The following is a 26,162-nucleotide window of genomic DNA, read 5'->3' as shown; positions in this document are numbered from 1 at the left end:
TTTGTCCTCTTTCTCTGCTCTCAATGCTTGTGACACTGTGCTTTGGCAAAACCTTGTAGAACTCCTTGCCACATGTGCTGACACACAAGACCCAACTGGGCTGCACACAAAATGTTCTCAGTGTAACATATTTGAATTGATATGGAAAAGACAAGAAATCAGCTGCAGTATACAAGTTGTTATTACACTTAATTACAAGCCCAACCGTGACTTCATTCTTCTTTCTTGTATGCCAAGGGAAACGGAGAGCACCTTTGGTGGCATTTACTGTGTTACGCTGCTGCAGATCCTGGAAGGCAAGTGTGCTCCCCAGCCGTGGGGAAGGCAGCAAAGACGCAAAAATTGCCTCTGACAGTGCAGGGGTTACAGCACAACATCCTCTCACGCGCAGGAGAAAGCTCTTAGGCAGGCTGGCAAAACACACAGTCAAATTGCAGGTTGGCCAGAGAGGCTAGAGGGACACATTTGTCTGACTGCCCCCCGATAAAGTCAGGGTGTTCCCTCAGAAGGACTTTAGTGGAGCAGCTCTGACTTTTGCCACAGCCGGGGCTCGACCCACAGCTCAGTGGCTGGAAAGCTTGGTGGCTTCAAGGCAAGTTAAGAGAACCTGATGCAATTTAAGGGCTAATTCAAGGAAGCAAATTACAGGCTACTAACAGAGGCACCGCCTCAGTTCAGGGAATCACTGTAGTACAGATAGCCTGGGGGAGTATTTTGGGAGGAAAATCAGTATTTGTTTGCCCTGTCCTTGTACTTTTCCTAAGGCACTAGCTTTGGATGGCCAAGGATGGTGCAGCTTCACTCTGACCTGGGTCTACCACTTTCCTATTCTTAGTTTAAAAATAACACAAGGAAATTGCTTTACATGTATGGCTTTTCATCACTTGCTAATGCAGGGCTACACACAGGGTAAGCTTTCCTTACTTGTCTTTCAAACATTGCCACCTGGAAATTTAATTTCCAACCTGCTTTCCACATTGCCCCAATATATCCCAGACAGGAGGCAGCAGAGGAACACCTCTCCCCACCCTGATACCTGGCCAAGCACTGCAGGAAGGGTGACATCTTGCCTCCTCCAGGAAGAGGAGGTTCTGCCGTGGCTTCAGAGGATCCTGAGGAGCACCCTGTCCACAGCAGTCTGCCCCCATGGAATGCTGGAGTGAAGAGAAAAACATGCACCAGACCGACACTGGAGACCTGCAGGATGTTTCTAACGGCCCGTGCTTTACACTGCACTTGCCCTGCATCACCGCTTACCATGGTAGAAACTATAGTTCAGGGGTCCTCAAACTTTTTAACCAGGGGGCCGGCGCACGGATGCAGTGGCAGGCAGTCATCTGCGGCTGCTTGGTTCCCCCCCCAACCCCGGGGGGGGGGGGGGGGGGCGGGGAGTGAGGGGGTCTGTAAATACCAGGGGCCAGATTGAGGACCCTGGGGGGCCGTATCCAGCCCGCAGGCTGTAGTTTGAGGACCCCTGCTACAGTTGATAGCAGATGGAGCTACAGTGCATTTCCTCCCAAGCTGAGCATTTTTGATGGACTGCAAAGATCCGTTCTTAATAAAAATAAATGCCTGCAATAAATGCAGCTTTTAACCTGCGCTCCAGTAACTGCAAGGGCTGAAGGTAAAAATATCACATTAAATTTTATATCGGTAATTCCAGAGGATGATCGTTTAAACTTGGTTTACACCAGGTCTCGTGCAAACCCATGCCTGGACTGGCACAGAGATGATGCATAAGGAAGGAACAAGCTATTCGTGCCTTAAGCCAAAGGAGTGGCAAAAGTACAGCCCAGTAGAAAATCTCACAGCAGCTGAAGGAGAATGCCCTTCACTCCCAATATCGCCACCAACCCCAGCTGCAGAAGGACTCTGGCCCAGGAGTCCCTGCCAGCACTTGCAGCCCTGCCTCCAACTCTTGACTCCTGCAGAGCTTCAGGTCTCCCAGATCTACATACCCAATAGCCATATGTAGAAAAGATACAAACTTCTTGTGATCTTGTCTGTCTTCCCTTCAGCTGTTGTTCAGGAAAGCACACTCTGCTGGGGAATATCACATTATTAAATGGGAGGGAGGCGATCCTTTTCAGCCAGTAACAGGACTATTTTCCCCTCCTCCTCTGTGCACAGCAGGGCAGCCCTTTGGCTGTGACTGCTCGGAGGTGATGGCCTGTGGAGCAGGTGAGCAAAACAAGAAGCATTGCCTGATCTGGAAGCAAAGCTTTATACCTGCATGTTCCTCTCGGGTAGTATTCAGGGACATGAGGCGTTACACATCTCTTCATCATGAATACCAAAGCAGCACCACATAGTACATGAAAGCTAAGTGTTTAGTGAAGCAGACAGTAGGAATTTTTGCTAATATTCTCTGTATGTCTGGATGTGACTGCCTAATGATGTTGCATGGAGAGCACCCATCTCACCATTGCTCAGAGAAAGGTCAGGATAATTTTCAGCCGTGGCATTAAGTTCTTCTACAGCGATTTGCAAAGCTCTTCTTTCCTGCTTATTGCCTTGGGGACTGAATTGAGAAGCAGCTGCTTCTCTGAGGGACTCTCTTGCCCATTTTGACTCCAGGAGGATAATTTCTACATAAAGCCCTTGAGACTGTCCAGCCAATGGGATCTGAGTAGAAGGGCCCATTTTCCCAAACCTGCCATTAAAGAAACAACACAAATACCTGTGCTAGCTGTGGGAACTGAGAATGGGATTGACCCCCTTCCTTCAAACCTCAGTTCGTCCATCACCTCAGTATAGGTTCCTCCTGGTCATTTCAGATGTGATCTCTCTTACGCCCTGTGTCACATCTGCCAAAATGTCTTGGGCACCTCAGGTCATTTCAGGTGGCACTAGATGACTATTTTAGGCAACCAGACTTAGCTGTAGGGAATAATTCAATAACAGATTAAGACACCTAAATAGCTACATTGAGACCCTCATACAGAGGTGTCTCTGTGTGGGCTTGATGTCTGACCTCCCATGGTATCAGTGGAGATCTTCAATATGGTTGAAGGCGTGCAGTCATTCAGCTGGTGGGATACAGATGTAGTTTGTGGTGGGCTCAGTGGCTCTAGGGTCCACTGACCAGGTACAATTTGATGATCGTGGGAGTTCTGTCGCTTCCTTGTAGACATCTGTATCTAGGTATGTTAATTCAGAACTAATCCCACTTCTAAATGTGAGGTTTGATTTGTCTTTTTTATACCCGACATTAGGGTGAAGTTAATCATGTCCTATGTATACATGTTTCTTCTGTCACTCATGCGTACCCACAATGGCCAGTTTTGTCTTATCCTGTGTTCAGGATATTTCTGGTTAATAGTACATTACATTGCAGAAGAAAGTATTTCCTTTTTGGAAGTGAAAACTCAAGCTTCATAGGTAAGGAAGCCTTGAGATTCCTGGGCTCATCTCAGCCTTCCCAGTGAGGAACTTCCTACACTTTCAGTGTCTCACTTCTCCCATATGTCCCACTGTATCCCCTCCAGGAGGCAGGAAGGCAACCAGACATGTGAAGCAGCCTGCTCAGGGCAAGGCCAGCTGACGACAGGGTCCAGGCTCCTCACGCTCCCATTACCCATATCTCACCCACTGCCGCAAGTTGTTTCTCAAGGAAAAGTGGACAAAATATTTCAGTACCTCTCATTTGGACAAAATAATGTGCTTCCCCTCTTAGTTCCTTGAGTAGTTGAATTTTGCCAGCTGCCTCGTGTTTTAAACATTCTCACAATGTTTGAAGTTTAGAAAAGGCTGGATAAAATACAAACACCATTTCTTCTGCTTGGAGCCACTCTGGAGGAGATAGATCCTTAGGTATTCAGAGGAGGTATTTGTGAGTTTTCTCTACAAGGAGCAGTGCTACAGCAAAGCCTGTAAGCAGATACAAGGAGGAGTGAATGCGGTTTTGTTCTGGGCTGTAAAAACCTGGATTTCTAATGAGCTGTAATCTTCTGTTAGAGCTGGTAGCCACATATCATTATCTCTCTGCAGCACAGCAAAGATTTAACTCTCCTTAACAGAAGCAGAAGTAGTAGGAGCATCCAAAACAACATATACCAGCATCTGTCACTGCATAGACTGCCTACCTTATCCTGCAGCCATTGCATCAGCCAGAGAGACTATGGGACGTGGCAGCACTAGTGAGGGTGGGATGGGCAAGTTTTCCTTCAATGCCATCGATTTGTGCCTGAGACATGCATGGCAAAAAGGTGGTGCATCTTTTTAGTCTGCTTTCCTGCAGAGTAAGAGTTCGTGTATTCACAAGCTTGTGCACTTCTTCACTCCTCATATGACTTTTGGACTCGTTGACTCATTTCAAACAGACCTGACGGGGCACCACAGCAAGGGGTGCAAAGGTTTTCAGGTATCGTGGAAATGTGTAAAAGACAGAGGTGCGAGACCCCAGTTGTGCTCTCCCAGTTTTGGCCACCTGTGTTATGAGGCAGTGAGACCAGAAGAGAGAATATAAAAGCTTCAATGTTTTTATCAGACCTGACACCCTCTCTTACACCCACCAGAATCAGGCGGTTACAGGACACAAATCTATGGAAACCAACCATCCTTCTTTCCTCTGCTCAGTAAACTACTTGGGGCTGTTCTTTTAATTGCTCTGTGATTTTGTGCCCTGTTTCGTGGGTACTGAAGGAGGTGCAGCAGCTGGTCTGGACATGGCTGGCACACTGCTGCTTGGCTATTTGCATCTTGGGAAATAGCACATTTATCTTTGCAGCTAGTTGCTGCCATTTTTACCTGAACGTCTGCAGCTGCAATGGGCTGAAGGTTACACTGCAATAGAATTGCACGGTCCTTTGTTAAATAATTTGCCAGAGGATCCAAATCAAACTGAGTTCAAACAAGAAAACATCTTTTTACTCTTGCAAACATGACCCAGTGCAGCAGAAACCCAGCAATGTTTCTGCCACAGATGCCTTACTGGCTGCTCCAGGCTTGCGAGTGGCAGAGCCCTTTCAGAAGGGGTCCTGCAGCAGGCTTGCTCTTCAGCTGCCGAGCGCAGGTTCTGCAGAACTGCCACCGACATTTTCAGTTGCCGCATTGGAGCGGGAAAGGAGCAGGCATCACGCAAGCCATGTCTCCTGCTGTACCCTGCCCTCTTCTCCCTCTCACCTTCTGGGTGCCTTAATGAAGGGCCAGGGAGCTAGTAGGAAATAGCACAGGATTCTTCAAAATCCAGACAAAAAGTATTGATGGTGTCTGCTCCTTTCCTTGTTACTGAGGGCAAAAGAAAGGAAAAATTGTTCCTGGTGTCATCTTACAGCCTGAATACTTTTTTTTTTTTTAAGTTAAATTCAGCAGCAGTGACAGTGCTGTCCTTGAGGAGGTGTTCTTTTGAAGGATAGCACCCTGGTGACAGCAGGTAGAAAAGTAGCTGCGTGCCCCCTCTCACTCAGGTTTGCTTAATGAGCCAGAAGAGCTTGAAAACCCTGGCGAGAATAGGACCCCCAGGAGCAGCTGAGGCCAGCCTCGCCTCCTGATCTTACCTTTCTTCATTTGGCCTGACGTTTTTGTTGCAGACGAGTAGCCTGTGGCAGGGAATTGAGGAAATGAGCAAGTGAGCACGGGCAAAGCACCAAAGGAAAGATGTGAAAAATGGACGCGACGAGGCCATGTGAGTGGCAAGGGTCACTCTGCTGAGGTAGTCAAGCCAAATGTGCACAAAAAAGGGAGAAAACAAAGGCAATGCCTTCCTTCTCCCTCTCATATGTGAAGCTGGTAGCACCGCTTCTGATATTGCAGAGAAACAAGAAGAAAGTGTCTGGCAAGCTGCAGGAGAGGGTGGAGCTCCTCTTGCAGGTCTTTGCCTCAGACTGTGGTTTCCCATTTGCAAGCAAATGGGTCCCAGCAAAACACTTGAGTCCTTCCCCTCAGCACCCCAAGGCCTCCTGCTTCAGCATCTACGTATGCAGAGGTGCCACTTCAGTTTGCTAGAAAGAGCCTGTTAAAATACCCTGTTCTGAAGTGGTCAGGGTGGTAAAACGTAGTGGGCTGCTGGAGGAGCGGTCCCGGCGCTGTGCAAAACTCCCTCTTGCAAGCTTGGAGAGGCAGGCTGGAGAGCTGAGGCTGAAAACTGAGTACTATAAGTTTGGTATTTATTGTGTGAGTAGTTACTCCTGCAGACCTGCAATCTCTGCTTGCCAAGCCTTCCTGTCAGCCTGCCTCCACTTATCTTCTCACCTTCCCCACCTCACCTAAGAGGCCTCCCCTCAGCGCCGACAGGCTGCCCGGTTTTGGAAGGAGGCAGGTCCTCTCCCAGATTGCCTCCACAGGCTCCACACTCCTGCTCAGGAGGCTGATGGGACACATGCTTCACCAGCATGCTTCGGGGTGCAGCGAAGTGTAATGGAGGACCGTTACCTTTCCAGGCTGCAATCAACTGAAGATACGTTCTATGGGCTCTCCACTTGCTTCCCTGCCGCCCTGCCTCCGGCCATCTGCAGCCCAGGACCAAGTGACTTTTCCAGTGACTGGATGCAGAGCACATCACTCTTTTCTCCCTGAACTACCAGATGTGATTTCCAGCACCAAGATCCTCAGTGTTCCCAGCTCAAAGCTCGAATGCTGGAGATGCAAAGACGTCCAGGATGTCTGTTATTAATTAATTAGATAATCAGATGACACTGGAACAAATTTTTCTGTAAATACATGAATGTTTGTAGCTCTGATAGGGCTTCAACCTGTAAAACTGAGGCTGTGATTCGGAACCAGCAATTAAATTTAAATTGGGCTTTCTGTTGTAGCAGGTCCTGTTTCATGTATTCAGCCAAGCAATTGCTAGCTGAAATGCCCTTGTTTCTGACCACACACTTTGCCGGTGTGCCCGCCATTAGCTTTGTCAGTGGGGAACTTGTGTGGTTAACGAGCTAACCCTCCTTGAACTACAGGCACACAAAGCTGTATCTTATTTATCTACAACCTTCAGACCAGCAAAGAAAGCACCAGTGTCTCTTCTGAACACAGTTACTTTCTTTCTCATCTTCTGTGTGTTGCACAGAAGCCGGATCACTCATAAGCCATGGATCCTTTCTGCTGTCTATTAAATTTTCAGGGGCAAACATTTGGAACAAATGAATGTGAAATGAGCAACATTTATATTACAGCCATTTGAGTTCTCCAGCTGAGTCTGTAATTGGCTGATACTCTATTATTTTCCTTCTCACTTGTCTGGCAATGCTCTGGCCTCTTCTTTTATAATTGTTTGCCTTCCCCACCCCCTCACCCCCCCCAGCCCAGTGTTTAGTGGTTTTTACATTTATGGAATATCTTCAACCAGTGTCTGCCATAAAGCTGCTAGCTTACTTCAAAGAAGGACACCCCATCCCTGGAAACATTCAGGGCCAGGCTGGATGGGGCTCTGAGCAACCTGATCTGGTTGAAGATGCCCCTGCTCATTGCAGGGGGGTTGGCCTAGATGACCTTTAAAGGTCCCTTCCAACCCCAACTGTTCTATGATTCCAAGGATCCAAATATGCAGATAATTTCCCTAATGCTTCCAGTGTTTTCTTGAACCAGCTATGCATTGCCCTTCCTGCGGGAAAAAATAAAAGTGTTTGACATTTATATCTAACAGGAAGAAGGAGCAGGTACCTAACTCAGAGAAGGTCAATGTATTCAAGTCAGATGGTGGGAGATGGGAGGGGGGAAGAGGCAATGACCCCACACTTCTCATTTCTCTAGATCCTATGTGCCCTGTCACCACACAGAATCCCTCTGGGATGCGTTTGGGACAGGACAAGTTGAGAAGTGATTTTGTACACATTTCTGTGGAGGCGATGGAGGAGAGCAAACAGGAAAAGACAGCGGAGAGAAAGTCTCACCAGTGTGATAAAAACAAGCACATGTGCAAGGATTTGTGATGCTTATCCGACTTGCCTGGTGCATACTGCAGTGAGAGCTGGCTGGGACTTTTTGGAAAACACAGTGTATAAAAATAAACTTTTGAGGTGAACATTTTGCAGTAAAGAGCAAGGTGTAACAGAACTTCTGTTGGAAAACAGCAAAATAAGCTGTGTCAGGATGGAACAGCTGGAAAGCAGCAAAAGAGGCAGACTCACCCCAGCCCTGCTCACCACCTGCCTGGGCACGCATTGCACATGGGCCAATGAAACTCTAGTCCCTGTCACACTCAGAGCCAAGCAGGATTCTTTCTAATTACAGCTATACTACTCAATAAAGGAGGAGCAGGACTAATGCCTGTCTCCAGGGCTCAAGGGTGCAGCATAGCTTGCATCCGTGTGGCTAATGTTGGCCCCTGAACTGCAGATTTGTCTTCGGTGCGTTGGATGGAGCAGCCTGGATGAGAGCCAGGGAGGATGCTAATATTAGGCAGAGCAGAGAAAGCTGAGAGCTGTCCCTCTTTTCTGTTTGTAAAAGGGGGTGCTCTGTTATGATGAGGTGGTCCCTTGATGGCAAACTGTTACCCAGTATGAGGTCCTAGCCTTTCATCATCTGCTGTCAGGGCTCTCCCTTGTTGTGTGTGTTCATCACAGGGCAACTCTATCCTCACCTCACATGCTGCATACAAGGGCACCGGCTCAGTGACTTTCTCCCACGCGCAATGAAATGGCTGTGGTTTGAACCCAGAATGGGATGGGAAAGAACTTTCCACCCTCAGAACACTGGCAGGACAGCAAGGTGCAAGGTGCTTCCCCCCCTGCCCCAGCCTTTCGCCAGAACCTGCTGTGCTGGGGGCCAGCCTGGGCTGCACAACCTGGGCTGATCCCTGAAACCAGCTGGAATTAGCGGAGTCATTAGCACAGAAACTGGAGTCAAATTGAAAAACTCCTTGTCTTTCCCAGATCTGGTGGGCCTCCAGTAGCTTAATAAGAAATACGAGCAAATGTTATAGTGGAAAAGAGAAAACTGGCATGGTGAGCAGCTTGAGGTGGCCTGCTGGCATTTATTGCCTCCTGTGCTACTCTAGGTATTTCATTATGACTTACATACTACCATCCTCAATTACTTTGCCAAGTAAATACATTTTTAACAGAGACAGCCCCTGTGCTGGGTACAACTGCCATCATTCCCTACCTTTCCCGAGTCCATAATATGGAATAAAGCTTCTGTGCTTCCCTCCTTGCCAAATTACGCCTACTGCATGAAATCACCAGGGCTAATGTGCCCATTTTGCAAAAAGAAGTGGGGCATCCCCCCCTTCCCAATAAAATGTGCTCTCTAGGCAGTCTGAGCACTGAAGAAGCAGTCCACTACTTCTCCTGCCCAAATGATACCCCAGCAGCGCACCGGTGACTCCCGGGGGGCTCAGCAGCCATGCCCGGTCGTCCTGCTCCCTCATTGCCCATGGCTCTGCCTCCCTTTCAGTCACCAGTTATAGTCAACCACTGACTCCAGTATGATTTCTCTCCAACATCAACACACTTGGCTGGATCGCACATACCAGCTGATACTGCTACCACAGATATCTGTCCCAGGAAATAAATTAACCCCCTAAATCTGAAGAAGTTATATTACGAAAGTCAGTAGGGAAATATATTTTCTTGGAGGGCAGGAATTTCACACATTTCTCACATAAAGTTATCCTTATTCCTTAGAGACCTGCTGCACTTTTTATATTACATTTTGAGAAATAATACTTATAAAAGATTCATCCTTTTCTGGCATGAACTGGAGTGGCTCTTATGTTTCTGTCTTTGGAGATTTCAGGGACCACAGCTTCTGAAGATGCTCAAAGCTTTCATTTCCATGCACGGGAGATAAGTTTATATTCAAACCAATTTTTAACATTGTAATTGGACAGCATAAATAAAAGGATATTCATTTAATCCTTAAATTCAGGAACAAGAAAGGCACATGCACCACTTGCTAGAGTCTGCTGCATTACCCAGGACTGCTTGGGAACTAGACAGGCACCCCATGGCTACCGCTTCCCACTTCAGAAGAAAAACTCTGGTGCCCAGGTGACCACTGGGCAGGCTGGCAGAGGTTGTCTGTGGTGTATCAGGCCACCAACTGTGATTTCACCCTGGCACACCCCTTTTTGGGAAGGCAAGTTCTGGCCGCTCGCAGGCTTGCTGGCTGCCTGGACACTGGATCTGTCTTTGGAGGGGGCTGCAGGTGGCTCTCAAAATGCAGGGTGGACACATTTGGAATAAAAACAGGCTGGGAAACCACAAAATATCCCAGACCTAAGACTCAACTGTGGGAACACCACAGTCAGCAAGGTGTGACTCACTGTGACTGGGAAGCAAAGCTTTGCTAGTAGGCTGGTTACTAAAGCGTGCAGCACCCAAGAGCAAAGTTTGCTCCTGATTGATTATATCTGTAATTCATTTTCTAAACAAATATATAACCTTCACTTCCCAGAGCTGTTTTGATCCATTTCCCCATCCAATGAAGGACCATTTCCTGTTTTCTAGATTTTTTTTTCATTGTGTTTGGCAACAACCCTGTTTTTATCACCTAGAAACTCAATACTCAGAACAAAACTGCTCCAGCTGGCTTGTCTGTCATCATCTGCATACCTTGGTCATATGATAGATGTTGCGAAATTGTACTGATTAAATGTCTGCTTTTAGTGTTCTTTAAAAAAAAACAACACACCCCAGATGAAAGGTTCCATTGAATGAATTTCCAGTTCATTTGTGCTTGCAAGTGCCTGTCAGTAGAAGGCACACTTCCAAACCAGCTGCGAGAGCAAGTAACAGGAAGCTTTCAGGTATATTATGGAAACCAGTCACAGGGTTTGGCCCCTGTGTAATTCCGACACTAATCGGTGAGAGCAACTAGCACAGGGCATATACACTCTGGCAGTCCAGCTTAAGCCTCCAAAACAGTGCTCTCTGGGACCAGAGAGGAGCTCGTATTGCATACTCACCCCCTGCATGCGGTGATTTTTTTCCCCAAATGCATTGAATTGTTTACTGGTTCTCGAGGTGTCATTATTGTTATATTTTCTATGTCTGCATCACAAAATTGGCAAGAGAATTTCTAGCAGAGAATGGCAATGTCTTCCATTCCTGGCTACATTTCTTCTAACTAACTGGGACAACAATCTGAGTAGCAAAGACAACTCATCACAGCTCTGTGGAAATACCCGGGGCTGCTAAGGAAGAAATGTCTCCATGCACAGACTGCAGCACACAGCAGCCTGAGCCTGACAACAGCCACCCACTGTGTCAAATTCTGATTTAGCACAGAGGTTGTTTTCACACTCGGTGGCAGTGGGGGCTCTGGGAGCCACTTGGTGTCTGAGGACTGCCCCAGTACATGAATCACTAGAGAAGCAACTCACAGTCATGACTGGTGGCATCTGCCTTTCCCTGAGAAGGGAGACCACCACCACCTGCCAAGTGCAGTGGGCGCTTGGTGAGAAGTGTGCCTGCACGAGCCCTGGTCGGGAGGGTGGTCTGCTCTGCTCCCCCATCCCACAAATCTCCATAACCCAGAAGCCTTCATAAGCACCTCCAGGTCCCAGGCACATTTCTCCCCTGCAGAATCATTTCAAAATTGTTCAATAAAATGTTTTGGCTTTTAATCTATTTCTTCTGCCAGTGAGAAAGCGCAAGTGGTTATGAGACAGATAAAGTATCTGCAAGTCGCAGTTCACTGCCTGCCCCTGCACAGGGGATGGGACATTGGATAGAGGTAAGTCATCTTTTTTTTGGTTTGTGTGTGTGACCACATCACTCAGGGACATGTTGTAAGCTCTTTGGGGCAGTACAGTGTTTGAGACTATTAGTATGTATCTCTTCATGAAATCTTTGTGAAATTGCAAAGGAAAGAAAATGGCAGATTGAAATGCTTCTTGTGTCTCCCTTGAAAATCCAAGGCACTTTCTAAATGTCAGTGGATCAGGTGTGTTTCAGACACCCACAGTACAACAGGCAAAATGTCCTACTGCAAACTGTTCCCTCTGCACGTTAAAGCCCAAAGTCAGATTTACTCTTTTGCATTGTAATTCATACGGGATCCAACACCATCAATGTCATCATTATGACCTAAATTCTTTGTCTGAAGCCATTTTCTCCACTCAGTTTTTATCCTATTTTTCCCCACAAGCTTTCTTAGCTCCTTTATCATCTCTGAGAACAAATGATTTTAACATACTTCATTCAGAGAGATCTTCCATGCTTGCAAGGAGCCTGCAAGGGGCTGTGGCACGGTGCCATGCAAAGCGCATGATGCCTCCTGAATACCTGGAGGGATTTCAGACTTTATTTATTTCATTTTCCTTCCACTTGCCTCTAGTTTTGTGTCCCCTTATGGAGCACACTCTCCTGGCCTTCCCAGCACATCATTTCTCTCCCGATGCTTTAACACCCCTATATTGACCAGCCTGAGCTGCCCTTTCTAGCAATCACCAGGCAGCAGGACCATAGTGTCAAGTTTTTCACTGTCCCAAAATTAGCATAAGAAACTGGCACATTGACTGTGACTGTAAGCAAATGTGACCTTTTCAGAGGCTGACTTTATTTATTTATTCTGTTGCCACTTATTTCCCTGTTGCCAAAAAAAAATCATAAAAAAAGCAGTGCACTGGCTCCCAGACTTACTAACAATAATCATTAAAATATCTCTGACTAGCAACACTTCTTAATTGAACAGCAATTAAGGCTGCAGTCAAAGCCTGCAACACAGGCTGAGCACACGGCAAGACTACCATTTCCAGTTTCAGTTCATCTGCACTTTTGTTTAGCCGTTAAGTGCCAGACACAAGTGTCCTCATGGTTACACACGTACCCACGTGCTGGCACTGATGGTAGAAATAACTCAGGGGCAAGCACAGCCCTGTTCGCCATCGGACCTACATCTCACGTGTTTCTGTAATCTCACATGATGTTGGGGGAAACAGGCTCATGCTATGTCCTAAAGCACACAGATGTGCATGCACAGCAGTTTTTGTCTGCTCTGGCAAGCTCTCCCCTTCTTTGGCCCTGGGGACCATTTTCCTCAGCACAACCTCTGGCGGGGCTCACTTGCAGCTGCACTCACCAAGCCGTGCCCCGAGTCCCTGAGGGCACGTGAGAGGGGCTGGAGCCTCACAATTTTCACCTCCCAGCTCCCTGCCTGCTCTGAAGCTTTCACCCAGGCAGGGCGATGGGTTCCTGTGAGCTCATCACTCCCTCCTGTATGTCCCTATGCATGAGACTTCTGTATCTGCAGAGCTAAATATTAATGAGTTTGGGAGAACTCCCCAGCTTCCAAATTAATTAGAATAGATCACCCACCAGAAGCCTTAATCAGTCCTGCACTCAACATTTCACTGAGGAGGATGTGCCTGTGTGCCTCCCTCCAGACCGCACAGCCCGACCGCTCACTGTTTTCTCCTCAGCGTGGGGCAGCCTCCTGCCTACCCAGGTCAATAAATACCCTCATCATAGAATCACAGAATCATTTAAGTTGCAAGTCCAGCCGTTAACCTAACACTGCCAGGTCCACCATTAAACATTCAGCCCTTCCCTGGACAGACCCTCTTGCTCCATGTGACCTAAGCTGACAGACAATAGCCCTGGCACAAGGTTAATAGTAGCTCACCTGAGCAGATCTTTCTTTTCGGCAATGACAAGAAGTTGGGTTTCTCTGCCAGCTCAGCACTGGTCCCTGTTGTCAACAGAGACTGCCACTGCTAAGTGTGTAAAAATAATGGGTAAGGATAAAAGATCATAATTTTTGCAGTATTGTCTCCCAGTTTAATAACCTCATTTAATTAGAAATCATAGGTAGCAACCATGGCAGGTAAATTTAATATAAGTTCTGAAACACCCGAGATTGCACGAATACTACCATCTCTAAAATTCCTGTTAATAAAAATGTCTCTGAAGTTGAAGGTTTCTCCCAGGAGTCTCCCCCCATACCAAAGAGCTCAAAACCAAACATCCCAGAGGACCAGCACAGGCCACCAATGCTTCTTCATGCCTGCTGCAGGGTGCCCTGGCACACAGGAGCTCCTGAGTGTTCATGTAACAAACACACAAATCTGTGGCCATGCAGGGATGGGGGCAACACACAGCTACCCACTAGACTGAGCTGCACAGAGCAAACCCCCTGGCACCTAAGTGTCTTGCAGCAGCAAAACTGCATTTTTGCTGGTGTAGGTTTTTTTAGCTGACTCTGGGATGCTGCACAATTTTGCTGACCAGCCCTGAGTCCAGGGTGTGGAGTGCTGGGTATCCCACCAGGCTGGTGAGGATGTGAGGCTGCCTAATGTAATGCCAGGGATTGAGGCCATCTCCAGCATCAGGTGGGAATTTGGAGAGGCAGCTGTGGCTGCCAACATTGTGATCAGTCCATTAGCCATTTATTTTTTTTTTTAGTAAATTTACCTTCATCTAGTCAACGATAAAGAGAAGACGAGCTATGTTTTCTGTTTTTTCTTTAGCATCACCCAAAAAGCCCATGTTCTGAGAGGGAAGGATATTTGCACAGGCTTAGCTTCAGAGGATTAATGCAACTACAGCAATCCTGGGAGGAAAAAAACACATGAATGTGTGTCCAGCAAATACCATCAAGGGAAAAGCAACAACTGATAAATATCTCTGATCTAATAGACCTGTGAGGTGCCTCCTGAGCAACGGGGCAGCAGTGCCATATGCACCCATGTGAACGTCAGGATGCCCATGGAGCTTGTCCTCTTATCATGATGTTTTCCTTGTTCACCTGCCTGGCTTCTGTCTCCTCTGGCTGGCAGGGAAAAAAAAAAATGCTCAGCACTGCGCAGGGCTTTGTGGCTGACCAGGGAGGGCTGGTGAGGAGGACAGCATGGCCAGAAAGCTGGGAGCATCTTTTGCACCTCAGTGCTCTCCCACAGCTGAGACAGCTGAGGGGACAGCACTGCAGCTGAGGTTTGGCCACCCAGCCCCAGCTCCAGCCCTCACCAGCAAGCCAAGAGCAGGTTCTCATCCTGGCTTCTGGGCAATACATGCACCCATGCTGATGGAGCAGAGGTCCACAAGAGGCAAGCTGGGCCAGGGAGCAGTAGAAAGGGCAAGTTCAGATTAAAACGCACCTCTGAGAAACAGCATGGCTCCACCTCACCAGGGCTTGCAGATTTTCAGTATCAGCACTGTGCGCAATCTCTAACACTCACTGTGAAACTCGGTCAAAGCTGTCGTGCTTCACCTTGGCATTGCTGGGAAGCCAGAGAGAAGCCCCGGTTCCCAGACCAAAATCAGATAAATGACTGCAAATAAGTAAGGTACATAGCTGCTCCACTCAGCCACCCCGGGGAGCAGGCAGGGCTGAGCGGCAGGTCAGTAAGAAAAAAGGCTCTGGCCCCAAGGCAGGCTGAGGGAGAGCACCTGGCTTCAGCCATCACTGCGCACCCTTCCTGCCCTGGTTGCACAAAGGGGTTTGAGCTGAGCTGAGGGTGCAGCAGGGTTTGCATCCCCCAGGCACACCGCTGCCTTTCACCCAGACAAGAAAGGCAAAAAATAGACTTGCAAAGGGAGAGCAAAGCTGGTTTCTCCCCTGAGCACACCTTGCCCATGTCTGCAGCCTCCACAGCCAGGCAGTACCAATACAGCAACCCCTGGGGGCTCCAGGCAGGCATCCCGAAGCTCCCAGTGTTGCAGAGGACATGGACAACCTTTTGGCATGTGTGGGTAGAGCCCAGCCGCACTGATCGCTGACCTGCACCAATGTGGCCTCCAGGGCAAGAGAGTAAATGGCAGTCTGACCAAACCAGAAGGGTCACTGCAAGGCCTCCTGAAAGGCAGTGGCATCGGAGCGTGCATCAAGAACTTCAGGTGGGAAACAGGGAATGCCTTACCCAGCCACATCAAAAGCTTATGAGGGACAAAGAGGGATCATCTTCTCCCAGATCTTGCAACCCACCCAGCAGAGCTGCCCCTGCTCCCACATGGGACACTGGTCCAGTAAGGACTCAGCCCTGCAAAACTTTTCTCCCCCGTGTCCCACTGAAGCCTGAAGGACTGCAGCCACCTCCAAGCGTGTGCCGGCTCAGATGTGACACAACACCCTATGGGAGCAGCACCCTTCCTTCCCACCTTTTAAGGAAAACTGAGTATCAGCACCAGAGCAGTGGTTTAGATTGCTAAGCATCCTCTTGAATGACTAAACGGCAGTGAGTAATATGTGTTTACATACATTATGGCCTATTCCCCCATTGGAAGGCGATTTGTGTAGATAACTTCCATTAATGTTAAAGGCAGCCATTCACATAAATCCTCAGCACATTAATGGCCGACTAGCCTCCTCTGTGTGGCATTTTGTGTTGCTGCATTTAGCGAGCACAATATAAACGTGGCTGACTTAATATGCAAATAAATTCAAGTATTTACTGAGCCATAAGAGACAGTTACTAGGCACATCTCATTCATCGTTTATAGGGAAATAGATGGAGGCTGCCAGATGAAATTGGGAGATAAATGTTATAAACCTTTTTTTAAGGCAATAGGGGAAAGGGTACTGAGTTTCCACATATACATAAATAATGATCATAAACAGTTTCTCGAAGACATCCTCTCTTCTATTTATTTTTACTCTGTGTGTGTGTTTACTACACACCCGCACTGAAGCTCTATTTGTTGCGTTGTTGTTCATGCTGGTGGCAGTGGAGTCCCTGCCATCCCACAGGGACAGAGCAGGGCCACGCACCTTTCCTGCTCACTTGCTCACTGCCTCCTCAGCAGCTGCTCAAGCTGCAGCAAGGGAACACGCTCACCTGGAAAAGCTGGGCCACCTGCTGCAACTCCCTCTTTTCATGGCACCAAAAGGTGAGCCCTTGCTTTAATGGCACCTAGTGCAGGAAAGGGGAGAGAGACCTTTTGTGCCATTTCTTTTCATGGATGCTCTCTTAGGAAGTTGCACTGAGCATTTGCAAAACAAGAGCCCTCACCAGGCTGACGCTTTTCTGAGTCAGAGGAAAGACATCTTCAGTGGTAAACATATCTTAAAAATGTGTCAAATACAGTATTACTGAAGTCCTCCTTCAGTTCCCTGTGTAAGATTTTTAAGATGCCATGCCAAAGACATGTTGTCCACAAGACATGTCCTCCACAAGACATTTCTTCCTAGTGGCAATAAGTAATACTGATTCACTTGTTTATTCTTTCAGATGGAAAACAAGGAAAAATTCTCTGTCTCTATTGCACAGTTCAATGGGTTGGTTCCTATGCATGTACATGCTCATGGAAATATGCAGATACATATTGAAAAGGCCTTATCTACTATTTGACTCCATAGCACTCTGCTGGGTTATGTCCCTATTGAATGCTGGGGGGCTTTTCCAGAGGAGTCACCAAGAAACCCCCGAGGTCTTTCCAGCATCCCTGTGTCAGCTCTGGGCTGCTGCATCTGTCCAAGCTTGAGGAAGAAGCAGTGAGAGCATGCAGGCATCTCCCCACAGAGCCGGGTGCCAGCCGAGATGGACCAGCCAACACCACCACCCTGCTTGCACGGCAGGACAGCCCAGGATGGCCAGGCATGGCGGCAGCTCAGCCCCAAATAAAAATGACAGCAGAGACAAAAAATACCAAGCAATCTCTGTCCTTAACAGGGATTCCCCTCTTGCAATGTTCCCCTTCGGGTTTGCCCTCAGCTAAGGCCCCAGAGCTTCCCCTTCCCCTGTTCAGGGACCGCCTCTCCTTTCAAAATCTCTTCTGTCCCTGGCCAGGTGTGAAGCTCCCTCCCAAATCTTTGCTCTCTCCTCTGAGACATGTTTCTCTCCCCACAGTGCCCACGGGTGCATATGGCTGCAGACCTCTGATGTATACTCTGGAAATAATTTTACACACCGACTGTAAAAAGGAGCCCCCCCTCCAAACCTGCTTGTGCCCACCTTGGCGTTGCCATGCCCCTCCGCTGCCCCCCAGGAGAGCCTCCACTGGCCCTTGGGTGCAGTGCCAACCCCACGGCTCAGGTGTGCCAGCTCTGCCCCAAACCCAGGCTGCATCCTGCAGCCAGGGAGAAGGGGAAGGCACTCGGGGAGCAGGAGGGTACCTGAGAAACTGATTTCATGGCAAGGGGACAGCAGGTTGCAACAGGATGCCCAGCAAACGGGACCAGTTGCAGCCCCTTGCTCCCACCTCTCCTCTCTCCTGATAGACTTGCAGCGTTTGAGTGACACAATCCCTCTGACTGTGAGTTTACAGAGTGCCTAAACATTCGCTGGGTCCTCTCGGGATGACAACGACCATAATTCTCAATAAATCTGCCTGTGTCACAAGGCAAGGTCTTGGGTTAAAAACTTACCTGTCTGTGGTGTCCTCCCTGGCAGGCAGGCAGGAAGAACTCATCGGGGGCCAATGATGCTTAGAGGCTTTCAGGTCTTCAAGGATTTCCCGCGCACCCCAGGGACATGGCAGCTTCCTCCTGCTAGTGCGAAGGGGCTAAGGCACAGTACCACTGAGACCCCCTCACCCAGACAGCCGCCTGCGAGCCAGCATCCTCGGCCCAGAGACATCTCAGGGCAGCATCTTCCTCCGGGGAGCTGTCTTGTGTAGATGTGGCACTTAGGGACATGGTTTAGCAGTGGACTTGGCTGTGTTAGGTTAACGGTTGGACTTGACGACCTTAAAGATCTTTTGCAACCTAAATGATTCTATGACTTTCCTTGTAGGAAATGCTCACTGCAGCCCTCAGGTAGCCTTGTCAGCTGTGGGGAAACTGGCTCTCGGGAGTCTGCCCTGCCAGGGTTGGTGTGTGGGGACAGTATGTCCATATCTGACATTAAGTCTAAATCAGTTTTGAAACCAAAAGCACTCACAGTTAGCTTCTGCATTGGAATCTCAGGTGCATGACACCTGCAGGAAGATGGGGTGAATGAAGAAAGCATCTCATACCTTCCCTTCACCTCCCACCGAGTAAAACACACCACATTTTGTGATACCTTCTTCACACCGTTGACACACAAGTAGAAGCATGGAGAGATGGAGGCAAGCATCAGGAAAAGGTATTTACACAGCAGAGAGGTAGGGCAGCTCTCTGAGTCTGGTCCCTCAGCAAAGAGCACATGCACACCTGTTGCTCACATCCAGGGAGCACGTCAAAGAGAAATATAACTGATTTTTTACAAATTACTTCTGCTGCTTGAGATCTTGGAGGATATTATGAGGAATCGCCTATTGCTACACGTGCTGTGGGATTAACACTTTGCAGCTCTTGTTGGGAAAACAAGGCTGGCACAGGTGCTAGCGGAGGTCCCGCAGCTGAGCTGCTGCTGCTCCCTGGCACGCTGCACCCAGGTGGGAGCCACAACAGAGTTGCGTGGGCACCCAGGGTGCATGTGTACCACGATGCAGGCAGGAGCAGACCCCCTGCAAGAACTATGGTAACGAAAGCACTGAGAGCAATTTAGGGCCCAACCCTGAATGCTCGATTTCAGTCACACCTGTCATAAATCAAGAAAATGCTGGGGAATACTCCTGGGAGCTCCACCTATATAAACACTCAAAGCAAGGAGAGCAACAGCTGGCTCCTCTGAAAGCTTTTGTCATTCTGGCATTTTGAATGCCAAGGATGCTGGTGTCAGCACACATGCCAGGTAAGTGGAGCAGGAAAATAGAGGCGTATTCCTGGCCCCACGGCTGGCCAGGGATGGAAAGGAACCCCCATCCTTTGCATCCCACACCCAAACTAAACAGACTCAAACGGACAGAGAGCAGAAGTCTAGCATTTATAGCACCATTCCCCTGTACAATGAGAATCACCTTTAAAGATGGGGTCAGGATAAACTGCAGGGCAACAGCAAACTGTTTGGTTCAAGAGGAATTATTCATCCTTCAGCAGGAGATAATTACACATCCAGAATCTCTCTGGACAATTTTGTATTTGGTCCAAATTTACACTAGTTCCTAAAGGGAGCGGTCAATATTAATGAATTACTTACAATTTTATCATCTTTATAAGGCTTTATTTGAAAAAAGAATATCAGAAGTTTAGATCTTTAATTAGCAAATTTTAACCACACCTTCACTGCACGTCATCCTTTCTTTTGTCAATCCTTTCATTCTCATCAATAGGAAGATTTGGTGCAAAGATGCTAGCATAGGTTATAAATTATTTTCAAATTTATTAGTCAATAGCAAATTTAGCTAGCACATTTAATGCATGCATATATCATGATTCTGTTTGGCAGAGCAGCATGTAATCCCCTGACACACAATTTTGAATGAGTATTTTTTTAATACACAGCAAAATAAAGAGAAAATTTTGCATTTTCTGACAGGAAACCAATTCCTCACGAGGCGACTTGTTACAACAGAAATAGTACATGTAATTAATTTTTCTATTTAAGGTAAGCCTGGAATATTTTTCATTGCCTAAGTAAACCAATTATTGTTCATTCTCACTACAGTGAGCCTAGTGGTGACCCTCACCTGTTAAATACTGTAGTTGCTCTTAATGGTCAGCTGAAGAACTCAGCTGGGAGTGTTTTATGTAAATAAAGCTGACTCCTCCTTTGCACCATTTTAAAGCTGTATGGAGAGAAGTAGTGCAGGATTTTAGGGAATTGAGGCTTTTTTTTTTCTCATCGTTACTTTTAAAAAACACCATGATGCCATTGAGTACGCTTTATGAAAGTGAACTAAAATCCCCTGAAGGTAACAGGGCTTTGCTGACTTCAGTGTTATCAAACATAGACATTTTTCTTCCTTCAACATTTAACAGAAATCATTGGTGTCTTACTCTCACCAACTATTTCCTGAAGGTCTTCCCTACCCAAACCATGCTTTTGCACTGTGTATTTATTTGCCAGGCTGGCATGGATTCCCCACTGTTTGCAGGAGAGCGGGCCTCGGTCTCTGAAGTACCCTGGATGTTTTCAAGCTAATACTAGGAGTATTGGCTAGTGTTAGTGACATGAGCTCAGTCCACAGCAGGAAAGGAGCCTCTGAGTACCTCTGGTCAGAGCCCAGTGAGAAATGGTGATGTTGGGGGAGTTGGTTAAATCTTCCTCTTTTCTACTGTGGGGTTCAGGTCAGCTCCCACCAGCGCTGGATGCTGGGGGAGCCTGTGAGGGTGCCAACAGGTCCTGGCATGACCAGGGACAAGGTGGATGGATGCGTCCCATGAGGGAAGCCCATAGCCCAGCAGCGAGCCCCTTGCTCCTCTGCCTTGTCCCAGCAGGTCTGGGTGAGGGAGCAGGCAGGAGCCCAGCTGGCAGGACCTGCCTGTCTCTTGTTCCCAGGCTGTTAAAGGACAATCATCCCACACCCTGCTCCATTGCTTCACCCTATGACCTGTGCCCTCTTTTGCATTTTTCCTTTTTTATGTTATCTTAAATTCAAGGGAGGGAGGGTGCTAGGGAGACATTTATGTAAGGTCACATCTCAGCCTTGGGAAGCTGAGGGTGTCACTCATGTACCATGATGAGGTGCTCTACGGTGTTTCTCTTTTAAACTTATTTTCTGTTATATGTATCAAAAAAGCCAAATTTTTGTGTCAAGCACAGAGCTAAGAGAATGGCTGAGGGAAAAGCATATTACTGCAAATTCTTCTTTCTAGGTACCAAAGCCACCATCAAGCACCTGTACGGTCATGTGTTCCCAGCAGGTGAGAAACCTCAGGGCAAGGTACTGATTGCCAAGAAAGAAAATTGTGTCTTTCTACCCACTCTTCTCCACAAAACATAGGAAAATACTCAAGTTAAATATTTCCGCTAAAAATATAACAAATATCAGAGTTACTGTGCTACAACAACAAAGCATTTCTCGCAGTATACCTTCTGCAGTTTCTGATCTAATTCAGCACATGTACTTTTTCTGTTCATAGATTATTTTTTTTCCATTCCTTTCCCACACTCCATCATTAAACAGCTTGTGCCACTGCCAGCCTTTCTAATCTGAGGAACATGTGCATCAGCTAAATAACTTTTATGACAGGGCAGAGGGGCTCTGCCTTATCAGGCAAATCAGTGCAACATCTGGATTAAAATTAAAAGTCACCCGCAGTCAGAGAGGATTAGGAAACACCTCATCTAAATAAAATCACAAACCCTGAACTTGGAAATCTCCAAGCCATATCCTCAGCTGGTGTCAAATGAGGCTGGAGCCAAGGAAGTTATGCTGATTTACACCACCATCTGATTGAGCCTGGTGTGCTTAGCTTTACAGTGTGCTGGAGGAGGTTGTAAGTACTCTTGTAGCACAAAGACACTCTTGAGACTCCAGCCCTCTCCCACAAATAACAGCATCCCCATACTTTCCAAGTATTTGCTGCTTAACCCCCCTTTACGTGCTTCACATTTTCCATTGTGCTTTTATTCAATTTGAAAAGCCCTTGGTCTATCCTTGAGCAAAATGTCTTCAGAAGCCTCTTGAAATCAACCCAGAATTAAACAGAAATCCCCCTCCAAGCAGAGAATTCAAACAACTTTCCTTCTGCAGCTCGCCAGACTAACTTTATATTCTTGCCACAAGCCTCACATGCACCAAAACCAAAAGCAACTTCTTTCTGCCAGACTGCTCCTGTGAGTTGAACCCGAGGCAAAGACACCAATGCTCACAGTCATTCACCAGCTATGGAAAGGGAAACGGCACCCAGACCTCACAGGCGGAATTACTCACTGAACCACACCGGGCTTCACCCTCCGTCGGCGAGCAGTGGGCTGCGGGCTGGGGCAGCAGCGGAGGCTTGGGGAGCTAAGGGGGGACGGGCAGGGCTAGCCGGGCACGCGCATATGTTTCACCCCCATGCTCTGTCCTCTCTCAAAGTTACCTTTCCAACACCTGAAAAGACAGACATAAACATCTCTGCTAAAGTATGCTGCTCAGCATCTCTCGTAAGCTAGATGCCTGGTAGTCTCGAAGGAAAAGCCCAGCATATAAAAAGTATCACTGCCTTCAGTTTTCAGTTAAGGACAAAAATTCAACTTAGCATCTGGTATGAAGGTATAAAGAGATTATAACTAAACTCATTGCTCTATGAACTATACTAAACCCCCAAATCTGTGGTATGAATACTGCCCACTACGTATCTTGCAGAATAAGTTGCTTTTTAAATGGAAGAGGCATTTACCTGGTAGCAAAAATACCCCCACTTAGATTCAGGTTCGGAAAAGCCCGAAGCCGCTCTGCATGCAGAGTGCTCTGTAGTCAGAAGTCTTCACCAACTAGTGCACACCCCCCCACCCCCATGCACGCTCCCACTGCCGCGCAGCACGAGCCGGCGGCGCACACGGACCTGCTGCCCCTCTCCTCACACAAAGTGCTCCCAGGGCTAAGGAAGGGTGTGCTTTGGTGAAGAGAGGCTCCAACTGAGGAGCTGTAAAGTTACCGTACAGACAAGCAGAATGAGAACTGCTCCGACAAGGCTCAATGACAAACATCAGGCAGAGAAGAAGAAGCATGCTTTCCCCTTACCTATTGCTTAGGTTAAAAGACTGAGCAGTGTCTTTAGACAGCCCAGGCATTGGGACCCAAAGGGCAGAGGACTTTCAGCACAGTCACACAGACCCCGGCAAAAGCCATCTTCTCCCTGTCTTTTAGCACAGTGTAAGTCTCCAGCAGCTCAGCTCTCCAGCTGCAAACATCTCATTAGACTAATGCATTCAGCACAGGCAGAAAACTCGATTTACCATAGCTACAGCAATGAATTTCCATTACGATGACAGCTTCAACCACATCATGTCCGGAAAAGCAGCCAACCACTGCCTTTTAAAGAACACACACATTTTACCCGCAGAAAACGAGGCCTGCGCGTCAGGTTTCCTTTCTCTTCGCAGCTACACTGAGAAAAAAAATTGCCATTTCTTTTTATTTCAGGAACTCCACAAGCTGAAAGGTAAAGACGTTTGGACTCTTCTCCCCACCCCCCCAAAAGCAGTATCTTTCGCAATACCGTTCATTGGGCTGCAACAAGAAGAAGGGGTGTTCGCAACATTTCTGGATTCACTACCCCTCCTCTGTTTCCATGGAAACCGGACTGTAGCATCAGCCCTTTGTCCCAGCCTGGCCGATGCTGAGCTTACGTGATGCCACAGATGGGAAGGACCAGTCACTTTGTTTTGGATAATTTACATGGAAATCAGGGGAATAGCGCTTGGGATGTTTTTGCCGGCAACACTAGCTGTGCATGTACAGCATTGCTCACTCGTGCACATACACACCCCTGCACACAAACACACAGAGTCAGCTGCGTGGGTAATTTTACAGGTATGGCCAGGCAATGATATCCATAATATGTAGAAATACCAGCTTTCGCAGCCATACCAAGGCATTTGGGCAGGATGCGGGAGCGACTTTTCACCTCATTTCCAGTCACTCATCACCAAAGGCATCAGGTCTTCCCTTATTTAGCACAGCACTAGCAGCTCATACCTCCAAAAAAAAAAAAAATCTGCAATGCTTATAATAAATAACAATCACAATAATTCTGCCATGCTCCATTGACTGTGCTAGATCAAATTATCCCAGCAAAGGGGGCTGTCACAGTTGTTTGTGAGTGTTGCACAGCTCCCCGCTGCCCACTTCACATGCTCACATACATTGTTACTCAGTATTTATTGCACGCCAAAAGGTGCTCCTCGCCTATCTTTCTTTCCAGTCCTGTGAATGTCTCATCAGATGGGCAGTCTGAGAGTTCTGCCCATTTTGTGGTCTCTGCACACTGGTTTTATGCTAGCTTGTCTTGACGGGCTTCAGGGGAGTTACTTTCGACTTGTCACCACAGAAGATGAGATGAGCATTAAGCCTGTTTCCTATTTACTGAGGAAGAAAAGGAAAAGGAAGAGACCCCAGATCCTGGACCATTCATACCAGGAGCGGGGTCTTTGTGGGTGCCCTTCCATGGCAACAGGGAGGAGGTGAGATCCTCAAGCTCACACCATCAGTCCCTTGCAAGCACAATAAGGTCAGGAGGATGGTCAGGTTGTTTAATTCTTTCTTACAATCATGGCTAGAGAAGAACTTCATACATTTAAAGAAAAAAAAATTGAAGTTTGGTAGATCCAGGAGAAACAAGGTGGCATTTTTTTAATCCTTTTTTTGCTTGCATTGCTATAAGCTTGACAGACATTGCAGGTGTGAAAGAATGTATTATCAGCATGGAAATGGAACAACTCTTTTCTGTCTTCTGTGGTACTTGCAGACACGCTGGGTAAGGAAGTACAAGTGCTCCTCAGCCCAGCCTTCATCCTGGCAAAGACCTGTAATCCTCGTTTTTCCTTCTTCTCTCTCTCTTTCTGGGTTTGGTTTGGGTTTTTTTTGATAAAATCAAGGTTAGTGGGCCAGCAGTCATGGATTCCCATACTGGCATAAAATGGAGGGAACTGGAGCACTGTGCAAATTCCTGTTTTAAGTTCCCTAATAGGATAAACAGGGAAAAGTGTTAATGATTAAGAAAAATCATGACAGAATCTTTTAAAAAGCCTCGCTTCCCTTTTAAGCTGTTTAAAATTTTGAGCATGAGTCTTAGCCACCCCTGTCATTTCACATTGCCTCAGCAGCAAAATGCATTGCTGCTGTGGCTTGTCACACCCGGTGCCGTTGGTTGTGTCACACCACGTTACCGATGTCATCTAGCATGGGCGGGCTGGCACAACAGCACAGCACGAAAGCATCAGCTGTGGTTCCTTGCAAAAAAATATGATATTAATACAATGCAACACAAGAGCAAAGTGTTGGGAGGGGACTGGAAATTATTCTCTTTTGTTGCCGTTGTTGTTAATGCCATGCATAATTTTGCAGGCCCCAAAGCAGCTAAATCCCCACTGCTTTGGGAGCAAGCTAAGGATTGCTTGATTTGATTTGATCTGTTAAGGACTGCAGACCTCTTTGGACTATGCTCTTTGCAGGGCTTAATTCACAGCCTTGAATTTAGAGTCTTGAATTTTTATTTAAAACTTACAGCTGGTCTGGAGGGCAGCTTAACTTACAGCCAAAAGCAAGGGAGAATGAGATAGTGACAGGTAATGGTTCGAAGCATTTGCATCTGCTATGAAGTCAAATGCAAGGCTCATTTCCAGACCCTGGGCTCCACAAGAGAGGGGCAAGGGGCAAAGGGGTGTGAACCAGAGGTGAAGTCAAAGGGAAGGTTTTGCCCAGGACAGTTCAGGGAAACAGCGTGTTTGCACGCCCGTGGCACTCTCAAACAAGCATCAGGATCCGGGTAGGCAGCTGCGGTTGCCTGTTAGTGGCTTCAACCCAAGGCTGGCCCTTCCAGCCCAAGGCTTGCCCACACCACTGTCCCACCTGCAGAGAGATGTACCTGACTGCACGGCAGCGGGG

The 26,162-nt window shown here is 47.5% G+C and overlaps 1 protein-coding gene across 1 annotated transcript in view; it reads right to left on the bottom strand.

The window, feature by feature from the left end:
* SCML4 (Scm polycomb group protein like 4) overlaps nt 1-23,443 on the bottom strand; it is an 84,148-nt gene extending 60,705 nt beyond the window's left edge. The window contains exons 1-2 of the mRNA XM_005445721.3: nt 23,298-23,443; nt 22,503-22,664 (exon numbers count right to left, since the gene is read on the bottom strand). The gene's annotated coding sequence lies outside the window, so the exon portion shown is untranslated. The remainder of the gene's footprint in view (nt 1-22,502; nt 22,665-23,297) is intronic.
* Between the last annotated feature and the right edge of the window lie 2,719 nt (nt 23,444-26,162).

Source organism: Falco cherrug, chromosome 6 (assembly GCF_023634085.1).
Source record: "Falco cherrug isolate bFalChe1 chromosome 6, bFalChe1.pri, whole genome shotgun sequence".
In the NCBI taxonomy this organism is placed as follows: Eukaryota; Metazoa; Chordata; class Aves; order Falconiformes; family Falconidae; genus Falco; species Falco cherrug.
Note: the sequence above shows the minus strand (reverse complement) of the source record. Positions and strands in the feature narration are given on the sequence as shown.